Raw genomic sequence first — 13786 nt, forward strand, 5'->3', positions numbered from 1 at the left:
GACTGTGAATATACTGCAGGAGATTACCTATGAATTGGGGCCCCGATGACAGCTTTGCAAAGTGCACAGAGTACACCGGAGGCTGTATTCGCATGCTACCTAGCAGAGAAGGGCCTGGAGCTCCACTCGAAACAAAGAGGCTGTAGTTAGAGCAGTAATCGGAGTGGGCGCGTCAGTGGAGCTTCTGGCCCGACTGACGAGCCCACTCCGATCACTGCTCTAACTACAGCTGTTCTTTTCTGAGCATACAGGCTACATGTGGCGGAGCCAGCGCGTCAGTGGAGCTCCCGGCCCCGCCCCCTCACTGCTGGCTAGATCAGGAATACAGCCTCCCGTGTCCTCTGTGCGCTCTGCAAAGCCGTCTTCGAGGCCACAATTCACGAGTAGCGCAGGTCGCCCCTGCACCACTGCCGCCCCAAGGCCTGGCCTCGGTGGGCTTGTGGGAAATCCGGCCCTGGGTGTACTCACTTTTGTGACATACTGTATGTTCCTATATATGTTTAACTACAATATTCCACCCATAATCCCCATGTAGAAAAATAATTATATGCATATTCATATCAGAAATAGGTTAAATATGTTCATTGTCAGGTGTTAACATGATATTCCTGCCATAAACCCCATGATAAATAATAATTCTACCCATATTCCCATCAAAAACAGGTCAAATGTAATTTTGCCATTAGCAAGCGAACAGTAAACATTATCAACTGCTTCTTGCAACATTGTATCAAGCACTTCAGGAAAGAATAACATATTTTGAGAAAAAAACTGTCATTACCATATATATGTGTATAAAGTACACTGACATCTAGTGAGTGTTCTCAGTATTGCAGCCAATAATCCAATCATCCCAATATGTACGTCTCCTTACTATATTTTCAAACACTGCACTCAAGTAGGTCGCTAACAGATAAATTACTGAAGTTTGAAGTTATGACTTCCAACCAGTAATTTCACAGTAGATAAAAAAAAAATGATTATGTTATAACATATAGCATAATAATATGCGATTTAGCTTGTACTTTTTCAGCAACAGCAGATTCTCATTGTCCCTCTTAACTGTGTGAGAAAAAATCTTATACCCATAAACCCATGTTTTTTTTTCCTTCTAGTTAAGAGGGCTGGGCTGGAAGAGAGCATTTTTCTTTTAGACACACGCCCCCTTCTATGACACTGCAGTGAGAGGTGTGCCCCCACTGCAGCATTTTTATTGGACAGCTTAGGCCAATGGTGCTTTACTATTGGTCCAAGGCTCCAAGCTATCCATTGAGCTCAGTGCCTCTGACAAGAAGTGAGGAGAAGCACTGTGAGCTCATCCTCAGTCTGCTGCAGTGTGCCAGCTTGTATTTAACCATTTCAGCCCCGGAAGCTTTGGCTGTTCAATGACCAGGCCATTTTTTGCGATATGGCACTGCATAGCTTTAACTGACAATTGCGCAGTCATGCGACGTTGTACACGAACAAAAATTTACGGACTTTTTTCCCATAATTAGAGCTTTCTTTCGGTGGTATTTGATCACCTCTGTGGCTTTTATTTTTTGTGCTATAAACAGAAAAAGAGCGACAATTTTGAAATAAAACACAATATTTTGTACTTTTTGCTATAATAAATATCCCCAATTATAAAAAAGCTAATCTTTTTTACTCAGTTTAGACCGATATGTATTCTTCTACATATTTTTGATAATAAAAATCACAATAACCTTATATTAATTGATTTGCACAAAAGTTATAGTGTCTGCAAAATAGGGGATAGATTTATGGCATTTTTTTTATTATAATTTTGTTTTACTAGTAATGACGGCAATCTGCAATTTTTATGAAGACTGAGACATTATGGCGGACACATCGGACACTTTTGACGCATTTTGGAGTTAAACACTAGGGGGCAATCAAGGGGGTTAACTGTGTTCCCTCACTGTGTTCTAACTGTAGGGGGAGGGGACTGATTATAGGAGATGACAGATCGTGGTTCCTAGCTATTATAAACTCACAATCTGCATATCCTCTCCTCACAGAATAGGGATTTGTGTGTTTACGCACACAGACGTCCCTGTTCTGCCTCCCGTGCCTGCAAATGCGCGTGGCCAGCAGTCATCGCAACCACCAGTCATGAGCATTGGTACCCCCGCAGTGCAGCGGATGCGTGCCTGCTCTCCAACTTAAAGGAGCCAATGTACAGCTACGATGGTTTGCGGGTTCGTGCCGACCTGCCACAGTATAATGATGGCGGCAGGTCGGCAAGTGGTTAAACTGGCCACTCTGACTATAGCTTCTGACAGTCTGTGCAAGGAACCATGTATCTCCAGAACCATAGGTGATAGGAGCCCCAAATTTGGACCAGTGGTGGGGTATGACTACTTACTCCCCATATCTGGATTCCAGGTTTAGGTCAACGAGCTACAACCCTTGAAGCTTGATCTTTTTTTGTTTTGTTTTTTATATGTCCCTCCCCTGACTGCTCGTCCCTGGAGTAGTGAGTACTCAAATTAAAGGGCACAAAATCCCACTTTCTATTGATTAAAGTGCATCCAAGTACACATTTCCCTTTCTCTATTACTTTTCAGTAATAAGCCCCCCCCCCCCCATCATGTGTGGGAGGCCATCCTCCCACACATGATTGGGGGGGGGGGCTTATTACTGAAATGTAATAGAGAAGGGCATTATTTCCTCTGTTTAGTGATGTTGCCTTTTCTTTCCAGCCACAGCATGCAGAGGAGGTGGTGGACTGAGGAGGTGGTGAAACCGATGACGCTACCTAAAAGGCACAATGGTTTCTACACATCTATGAGGAAGCGATGACTGATATGAGAGGATACTGCCTGCTGCAGGATTGATAAGTACCAATTTACCATTTAAAGTGATTGTAATAACACCTGCAAGACAAAGGCATAATGAGCTAGTATGCCTTGCATACTAACTCATTATGTAATACTCACCAGAGAATGAAGCCCTCGCTGCAGTGCCTGTACATAGCACCAGCCGTCGACATCACTCTCGGGATCCAATTATAGTACGATCGTGTCGAAAGCGGTATTTTTCGTCCAATTTTCAGATCATGTATATGGGCCATTAGGATTCATGTGCACGGGACGTTTTTACAACCTCTCCTGAATGATTTAACTTGACAGATAGTAGTCCACGCTTAAAAAGTCTGTTTTGCCGCGTTTGCGTTTAGAAGCGTTTTTTCAAAATGGACAAAAATGAAAAAATGGCTGCAAATGAAACGTGGTGTAACATGTTTACGTTACCGCGTTTAGAAGCTTAAAATGCCTGTAAACTCAGATTTTGACCAAATTTTTTTGTTTTCCAAAAAAGCCTCTAAACTCAACTGCCTAGAAATGACTATAAATGACCCCGTGAACATGTACTGATAAGATAACGTAGAGGTGAGTTCAGGAGCAGTTGAAAAAAAATGCCCAACTACTCCTAAGTGCCGGTTCACACTATTGCGATGGCAGACATCGCATGTAATTTGCAGAGCCACTGCTGTTCACATTACATGCGATGTCTGTGATAGTATGGCTGATATCGCACCGCTTTCGGTGAAAACACGCACAGGACCCTTTTTTCTGTTTGGACCAGAATCGGATCCCATTTGTGTTCACACATGTGCGATATGCAAGCTGAAATGGGGGTGTCGTTAAGATATAATGACACTCCCCAGCAGTTCGCATATGGCAGTGTGAACTGCCGTGCGTGTCGGGTGCGATGCGGGAACCTGCAGTGGATTTGCAGGGTTTTCGCATCGCACAAGTGGGAACTGGTCCTAAACGTCCGTTTTGCAGCAGCAGTGTACATGAGGCCTAACTTTCAAAAATAAATCCTTTTAAATGTTGAGATGAAATGTATCTTTCTCTGAAATACATTTTCCTTTGCAACATTGTTGCTTCTACTTCAAATATTTTGTTTTTAAGAATACTAGAATGTGGAATGTTTTGATAAAATATTTTTCTCTGTCACTTTCACTTGTTACTCTCCATTGCACAACAATCTTTACCCATAACTCCCACAGATGTCTTTACAATCCACAAACAATAACATTGCTGATACAAATTTAAAATGAGTCACATTTTTTTGTGCTTAACCACTTCAGCCCCGGACCAATAAACACCTTAAGGACCAGAGGTCTTTTTGCAATTTCGCACTGCACTGCTTTAACTGGTAATTGCGCGGTCATGCAATATTGCACCCAAACGAAATTTGCGTCCTTTTCTTCCCACAAATAGAGCTTTCTTTTGATGGTATTTGATTGCCTCTGCGATTTTTTTTTTTTTGCGATATAAATGGAAAAAGAGCGAAAATTTTGAAAAAAAAAAGATATTTTCTTCTTTTTGTTATAAGAAAAATCGAATAAACTAAATTTTAGTCATACATTGAGGGCAAAATTTATTCAGCCACATGTCTTTAGTAAAAAAAATGTCAATAAGCGTATATTTTTTGGTTTGCGCAAAAGTTATAGCGTCTACAAACTAGAGTACATTTTCTGGAATTTACACAGCATTTAATTTATGACTGCCGATCTCATTTCTTGAGGTGCTAAAATGGCAGGGCAGTACAAATCCCCCCCAAATGACCCCATTTTGGAAAGTAGACACCCCAAGGAAATTGCTGATGGGTATGTTGAGCCCATTGAATATTTATTTTTTTTGTCCTAAAGGATTGAATAATGACAAAAAAAAAAAAAAAGTTGTCACTAAATGATATATTGCTCACACATGCCATGCCATGGTTATATGTGGAATTGCACCCCAAAATATATTCCGCTACTTCTCCCGAGTATGGGGATACCACATGAGTGGGACTTTTTGGGAGTCTAGTCGCGCACGGCACCCCGAAAACCAATCACCACCCAGGATTTCTAAGGGTGCAAATTTTTGATTTAACTCCTCACTACCTATCACAGTTTCGAAGGCCATAAAATGCCAAAATAGCACAAACCCCCCCCAAATGACCCCATTTTGGAAAGTAGACACCCCAAGCTATTTACTGAGAGGCATGTTGAGTCCATGGAATATTTTATATTTTGCCAAAAGTTGCGGGAATATTACAAACTTTTTTTTTTTTTTGCACAAAGTTGTCACTAAATGATATATTGCTCACACATGCTATGGGCAGAAGTCAAATTACACCCCAAAATAAATTCTGCTGCTTCTCCCGAGTACGGGGATACCACATGTGGGGGACTTTTTGGGAGCCTAGCCACGTACGGAACCCCAAAAACCAAGCACTGCCTTCCGGATTTAAATATAAAATGCTACCAAAAAACCTGTTAGCGATGGCAGGGATCAGGCCTGACTCTGCGATCGCTGCAGTTATGTGTTTAGTGTTTTGTAAGTGACAGTGATCGATCGATACTGCACTTGGGTGGGCTGGGCAGAGGGGCAAAACGCAGGTGCTAGCAGGTATCTGGGCTGATCCCGCTAACAATGCGTTTTTTTGGAACCCTAAACTGCTGGGGACGCTAGTATAGATCTGATCAGATCAGATATTGATCTGTTCAGATTCTATAGCACTACGGGAGGTGTATGCTTTGCGTGTGGGTGTTAGCGGTACTGGCACTAACCTAGTGCTGCCTGGGGCGACGCAGACCCTGACCCTAAAACCTAATTGATATCACCCGCCGGGTGATCAGGGGGTTAAACCTTTATTGGGTAATAAATGGTGGGTGCCCTGATGCTATAAAAAACAAACTAACCAGAGTCACCCGTAACACTTATACGGTGATCAGTGGTGAAAGGGTTAACTAGGGGCAATCAGGGGGTTCAAATTTTTATTAGGTAGTATATGGGGGTCCCTGGCGCTATATAAAAACCTGACGGGGAACCTAAATAACTAACTGGCTAACCAGCGTCACCAGTGACACTTATACTGTGATCGCTGGTGAAAGGGGGTGAAAGGGTTAACTAGCAGCAATCAGGGGGTTAAAACCATTATTGGGTAGTATATCGGGGTACCTAGCGCTATAAAAACCTGGCGGTGAACCTAAAAAAATAACTAGCTACCTAGCGACACATGCAGCGATCAGAAAAATGATCGCTTAGTGACACTGGCAAAAGGGGGTGAAAGGGTTAACTAGCGGCAATCAGGGGGTTAAAACCATTATTGGGTAGTATATCGGGGTACCTAGCGCTATAAAAACCTGGCGGTGAACCTAAAAAAATAACTAGCTACCTAGCGACTGTAGCGACACTAATGCAGTGATCAGAAAAACGATTGCTTAGTGACACTGGCAAAAGGGGGTGAAAGGGTTAACTAGCGGCAATCAGGGGGTTAAAACCATTATTGGGTAGTATATCGGGGTACCTAGCGATATAAAAACCTGGCGGTGAACCTAAAAAAATAACTAGCTACCTAGCGACACATGCAGCGATCAGAAAAATGATCGCTTAGTGACACTGGCAAAAGGGGGTGAAAGGGTTAACTCTAGGGGCAATCAGGGGGTTAAATCTTTATTGGGGGGTGATAGGGGGCTACCCTGGACCTAACACTAACTGTCCTGACAGTTTTTACTGTCACAACTGACACTGAATGCATTGATCAGTAAAGAAATGATCAATGCAATCAGTGACACTGTGACTGGGGGGGGAGGGGGGGCGGGGGGGGATCGGGGGGGGTTTGTGTGCCTGTGTGTACCTACATGTCAGTGTAGTGTTGGTGCACACTTACTATTAGTCTTCTCCTCGTAGTCCGGTCAAAAAGACCGCCCCGAGGAGAATGACATCACTTCCTCCTTCCTGTGTAAACAATACACAGTGGGAGGAAGCTTCTCATTGGCCAGAAGCGATCCAGAGGGGGTGGCCGAAAACCAACGGCCATCCCCTCATCACAGAGCGCTCCTGGAACGAACCGGACCGCCGTATCCAGCGGGAGGGGGTCCGATCGGACCCCCCACCCGCTGGAAGGCAGGCACGTACATCTACGTGATTGTGCCTGCCTCTGCCATTGTGTTGACGTACATTGGCAATACGGCGGTCCTGAAGTGGTTAATATTCCCTGACCTCAACACAACAGAACATCTTGGGGATGAATTAGAATGGAGACTGTGAGCCAGACCTTCTTATCCAACATCAGTGCCTGATCTCACAAATGCACTTGAAAGAATGGTCTACTATTCCCATAGACACACTCCTAAACCTTGTGGACGGCCTTCCCAGAAGAGCTGAAGCTGTTATAGCTGCAAAGGGTGGGCCAAATGAATTTTGAACCCTACGGAATAAGACTGGGACGCCATTACAGTTCATGTGCGTTTAAAGGCAGGCATCCCAATACTTAGGCCAATATATTCTATATTGCTTGTGACACTGAGCATGGCTATGGACTTAGGCTGGTTTACGCCACAGAGATGCAGACTACATGTGTGAGTCTGCCTGCTGGCTAAGTGGGTAGCAATGCTGTCTAGCAGCACCGGGGTTGCTGGTTTAATTCCCCAACATCCTAATGCTTGTGTTGAAGTTTATATGTTCTCCCTGTGTGGGTTTCTCACTACAAGCCAAAGACATGCTGGCATTTTATTTGTCTCCTGTTGAAATAGTCTCTAATGTAAGAAAGTTAGTTTTGGACTTTAGATTGGAAGCTCATTGCAGCCAGGGACTGATGTTAATGTTTGTTAGCACTAATCATGCCCAGGGACTTGGACATTTAAAACTGTAAGGTTTACACTGCACAGGTACATTTTTTTTTTTTTTTTCCACAAAATTTTTTTATTGAGGTAAAGAAGTCATACAGAGAAATACAAACAATGGAGTAAGTATAGCATCAGAATATACATGGCACAATAAGACATGAATGCGTAGATAAATAGTTAATAGATCAACAGCTTACTCCAGAATTTAACCAATTTCCAACTGTGGAAAGAGTCACATTAAAGATCTTAGTTACTGATATAGTTGAATCTAGAACCAACCTTAAGGGTGCATTAACTAGAAAGGAGGGAACACTAAGATATTCTGAGCTATCGAATGGGAAAACAGATCAATCAGAAATACATATTATGGGGGAAAGGAAGGGTGGAAAAGATTAAATTTAGAGGATAGGGGTGACACTGAGAAGGGTATAATCTAGTATATGAGAATTATTTAACCCAATTGTGAGGAGTAAGCGTCAGTAAGTTTGAAACGGCGCCAGTCCTGCCATATTTCTGAAAATTTTGTGACTGTGTCATTGGATATGCTAATTAATTCTTCAATGGTTTCGGTGTTATTTAATCTACGGAACCATTCCGCTATGGTTGGTACTGTAGAGGATCGCCAATGACATGGGATGCATTGTTGCGCCGTGTTAATCATAATCATATTGAGTGATTTAAAGTAGCGTGTCCTGGGGATTTTGGTGTAGTGAAGTAGGTAGGAAGCAGGGGAAAAATTATTGGTTTGGGATGTTACAGCAATTATGGTGTCATGGACAGATCTCCAGTAATTCTGAAGGGCGGGACATGACCACCAAATGTGAAGCATGGTCCCTTCCGCCTTGCCACAGCGCCAGCATAAGTTGGAATTATTATCTGAGAATTTGTGAAGCAGGGAAGGGGTTCTATACCATTTGGAGAGAATTTTGTATCCTCCTTCCTGAACCGCTACATTAAGGGATCCTTTGAGAATATAAGTACAAATGGTTTCCCACTCTGAGTCAGAAAGTTTGATAGCTAGATCTTGCTCCCATGAGGAGTAAGGCTTGCTGGAGAACGCTGAATCTCCCATGAAGAGATATGTGTACAGGATGGAGATGAGATGTCTTTGTGGTTCGTGTTGTGTACAAAGACTTTCTAGGGTGTTCAAATCTCTTGTCCAATAGTCTATATTATGTCGTCCAGTCAAGAAGTGATGTAATTGTCTATACGTCCAGTCGGAGATGTGGATAGGGGAAGCCGTGGTATTCAAATCAGCCAATGATCTGAAATTCTTTCTCCTGTCGAAGAATTGCCTAGCAGTAAGATCTGTGTGGGGCCAGGAGTTGGCCAGATAAATGGGACTCTTGCCTGGTGGAAAATCGGGATTGTTTCTCAGTGGGGTAAGAGGACTCAGCCATGGGTGCGGATATATTGTTTTCAATGCCTTGTGAATAACAGACAGTGTGGGCCCAATCAGCGGATGTTTCTTGTGCTGTATCGGTATATGGCGTGGATTTATCCAGGGCAGTGATCGAAGATTTTGTGTAGAGACAAAGTGTTCTAGTGGTACCCAATCTTTTACATTTTGGTGAACATTCCAGTCCACAATCCTGGCAAGATGTGTTGCCCAATAGTATCGACGTAGGTCAGGAAGGGCAATTCCACCTTTGATTTTTGGAAGGGTAAGGCGTGTAAAACTTATTCTTGGCCTTTTATTTTGCCATATAAAAGCGGAACATATTTGACGGAAAGAATGGAAAAAGGACGAGGGAATATTGATCGGTATCGTTTGTAATAAGTAAAGGAAGCGTGGAAGAATAGTCATTTTAAGGAGTGCAGCTCTACCGAACCAGGACACTTGTAGAGCTCTCCAGTTCTTAAGGTCTGATTTGGTTTTTTGCAAAGTTGGGAGAAAGTTTTCCTTAAAGAGGTTGGAGAGGGACGTCGGTATTTTAATTCCCAAATAAGTGATTGAGTGATCAGCCCAATTAAAGGGGAAATTTGCTTTACATTGCGTTACCATCTCTGCGGGGAGAGTTACATTCAAGGCAATGGATTTGGAGTAATTTATTTTAAGATTGGAGATGGATTGGAACATCTCCAAGTCGGAAAGAAGATTGGGGATGGAGATATGCGGGTTGGTTAAGAAAAGAAGAATGTCATCCGCAAAAGCTGCTAATTTATAAATGCGGGTATTGATTGAAACGCCATTAATATCTGGATTCAATTTTAGTTTATTGAGAAGAGGTTCGAGAGTGAGGACAAAAAGTAAAGGTGAGAGGGGACAACCCTGTCTCGTACCATTGTGGAGCCGGAAGGCGTTTGACAGGTGGCCATTGACCCGCACTCTGGCGGTCGGTTGGGAGTACAGAGCCCGAATATATGAGATAAATAAGTCCGGCAATCCTATTGCTTTGAGGGTCGAGTCCATGTAATCCCAGGCCACCCTGTCAAACGCCTTCTCGGCGTCCAGGGAAAGAAAGAATCCTTGTTTTTTGGTTGAGGTCAACCAATGGTGGATGTTAAGCGCTTTAATAGTGTTATCCCTACCTTCCCGTCCTGGGATAAATCCCACTTGATCTAAAGAGATCAAAGACGGGAGAAGCGGCAACAAGCGATTCGCTAGAATTTTAGCATAAATCTTGACATCCACATTAATGAGTGAAATGGGGCGGTAATTCGTGACCAGGGAAGGATCTTTGTCCTCTTTCGGTATTACTGTAATGTGTGCTTCAAGCATATGAGGGGGGGCATGGGAAGTAGAGGCGAAGGATTTATATGCTAGGAGAAAGCGGGGTCTAAGTATGTCTGTAAATGTTTTGTAATATGTCAAAGGAAGACCGTCTGGGCCAGGTGCCTTCCCTACTTTCATCTCTTTGATTGCTTTATCGAATTCTTCTTCGGATAAGGGAGTGTTCAGCTTTTGGGCATTTTCCTGAGAAATACGCTTAGGGCCAAATTTGGAGAGAAATTCGTTAATCTTATGCTGTCTCACCTCCAAACTACTGGTCTTAGTGGGCCTAGAGGGAATGTTATAAAGCGTTTGGTAATATTCTTCGAATTTTTGGGCTATATCTTCATTTGAATTGTAAGCTTTACCCTGGTTATCAGTAATATGATGTACAGTTGAGTTGAGTTTCTTACTTTGCACTGCTCTAGCCAGAAGAGAGCCAACTTTATTACCCTTTTCATAAAAGAGTTTATTTCTTAGGACATATTGTCTCCTGATCTTCAGGTTAAGTTCTTCTAATAATTGTTTCCTGATTTGTGTCAGGGATTGATAGGTCTGTATTGCAAGTGTTTGTTTGTGCGTGGCTTCCAACACGCGAATTTGGGACATAAGTGTTGCTATTTTGGCCTGGCGTTCTCTTTTAAGAAGAGAGGATAATTTGATAAATTCCCCTCGGATTACAGCTTTATGAGCTTCCCATTGGAATAGTGTGGAGGTGTCAGGGATTTCATTAAGTCTGAAATAGTCTGTAAGACAAGTTTTTATGTTTGCCACGTTGATTGGGTCTTTGAGCAAGGCAGAATTAAGTCTCCACGTTTTAGATTTGGTTATAGTTTCGGGAAATTCCAGAAGAATGGATATTGGATGATGGTCAGAAAATGTCATAGGTTCTATTGTGGCCTTAGTCAAGAGGGGTAGGTCAGGTTGTGAGATAAAAAAATAATCAATTCGGGAGTATTTTTGATGAGTAGGGGAGAAATATGTATAATCTTTTCCCTGTGGATTCAGCGTTCTCCAGGAATCATGTAGCAGGATGTTTTGGAGTTGCAATTTTATTTGTTTCAAAGCTTTGTATGGCAAGGCTGAGGAACCAGAGGAGGAATCTAAGATAGGATTCAGGGGGACGTTGAAATCCCCCCCGAGAATGAGGATGCCCGATGAGAAGGAAGACAAAAGATCACAGATAGAACGAAAAAAAGTAACTTGTTTTGTGTTGGGAGAGTATATATTAGCAATTGTGATTGGTTTGGAGTGAATGGTCCCTTTAAGAAATAAGTATCTCCCTTCAGTGTCGCTTAGTGAATCTATTAGTTGAAAGGGTGTATTTTTAGAGATAAGGGTCGACACACCTTTTGTTTTGGAGTGGCTATTCGTCGAATGAAAAACCGTGGGAAAATTTTTATCCGACAGCTTAGGAGTTTTGTCTGTCAGAAAATGTGTTTCCTGTGCAAATATTATATTCGCTTTCAAAGTATGGCATTCTCGCAGGAACTGGGATCTCTTTTCCGGTAAGTTAAGACCTTTGACATTAATGGAGACCAGTCTCAGCGAGAGCGCCTTGGAATGTGTCTTGTGTGAAGGGGAGACCATTCTATCTTCAGATGTGCGAGAGACGCGATAGAACACCCTAGAAATATAATGACAGGGGTCGACAAAAAGACTAGCCAAAGGAGTTTATACTACGTTGTGAAAGAAAAACACTAGGAGAAAAAGGGGACAAAGGAATCCGGGGGGTAAAGGGTCAAAAAGAGGGGGGGAGTGCTAGTCTCGAAGGATCTTACACCCGTAGATTATATAGAAGCGTAGTCGAGACTAGTGAAGAAATCAATTTCTCTGAGGTTTGTAGCGAGAACCAGCTCGCTGTGTCCGATGCAACAAATATAATGCAAAGGACTAAACCTAAACAGGTGTGAGATATTCCAAGAACTAATGGAAGTAAAAGTGGTATGGCTGAGCAGAATATCTCTGTGTGAAACGTCGTCTGGGTTATTGAGGAGAGTAAATACAAGATTAAGAAATGCTGACAGCTGAACGGAGGGAAGGGTATGAATGCTTAAAATGGAGGTGTGAAAAATGTAAGCTGCCTAACGACAGTCTAGAATCTTGTCAAAACATTTAGAGGAAACACCCGAAAAAGAAAAAAAAAGGAGTGTATATCGGTTAATGGATCTATTCAATATAAAAGACACTTCGTCTGCAGACACGAGTATGAGAGGCAAAACAGGATTGAGGATAAAGGGTGCAGGCCTGAGGCCTAGTAAAGTTTAACTGGAGACTCTAATTGACACAATCATGCATAAAACATTGTCAAGGCGAAGAGGTATTGAGAGATAGAAATAAAAACCCATGAAATGGAGTAAAACATGGAAGAAGGGTTACACAACATCAGAACTAAACCGATAATAAACTTCAATTTCAAATTAAAGAATTGTTGTCAGACTAAACAGGTATCTTGTGGCAATAAAGCAAAACTAGCTCTTTCCCAAATTGAACTAGAATAGTCTCGAGGACAAGTCAAGGATCTATCATTAGCAATACCCCTATGGAGATTGTAATAACAGAGTTGTAGGGGAAATGATAAACCGGGCAAAAAAAAAAAAAAAAAAAAGGGCGTCTGAATTGTGATTGGTGTAATAAGGTATTAATAATACCCGGGATGAGAGCCATCAGACACAGTACGGAACTTAAATTGCATGTTTGTGACCCCCCCCATTAAGAATAAGGGGAGAGCGTGAAAATGACCACATCCTAATGGGAAATAGAGGAGGTGTCGTAACACAAGACTCTTAAAATGGTAGGTGCTAACCATGATGTCAGTAATCTAAAATAGGACACAGATGGATTCATTTGTGCTTATTAAGTCACCCCTTACCCCAGGTATCCAGTAAGCATCTGGGTGCTCCTCAAAAAATTTAATAGATCTCTTTGTTTCCTGGCAGTAGAGGACCCAATGTAAAGAGGGGCTTCTGAGCACAACATAAATCATAAAAACAGTAATCATAGTTTCCCTCAGTTTCGGTAACAGTTAAAAACTGGGGGGAGGGGTAATCCACAGGGACCACAGCGCATATTAGTGAAGGGGATGGAATGAAAACAAATGGTCCCCCACGAAATTGAGCAGCTCACTGAATACCCAAGACAGGTCTGGGGTAACATACATCGCCTGATTGGTAAGTTATGTGTATTCTCTAGCTAAGGAAAATGCCCATGAGACGTTGCATTGGGTCCATGTGAATTACACCTATGAAAGGAATATCATGCTTTAAGAAAGAAAAATTTTCATCCCAACATAAAGGTTTATAATGAGTACATTAATAAAAATCCCAGAATAGACTACAGAATAACAATCTCTGAACAGCTTGAGATTCACACAAAAAAAAAAAAAAAAAAAAAAAAAAAAAAGAGAAAAAAGGGGAAAAAAGGGGGGCAAGTTTGCTAGTAAT

This window comes from Lithobates pipiens, unplaced genomic scaffold, assembly GCF_037356315.1.
Source record: "Lithobates pipiens isolate NorthernLeopardFrog02 unplaced genomic scaffold, aLitPip1_a1.2 Scaffold_22, whole genome shotgun sequence".
NCBI classification, from domain to species: domain Eukaryota; kingdom Metazoa; phylum Chordata; class Amphibia; order Anura; family Ranidae; genus Lithobates; species Lithobates pipiens.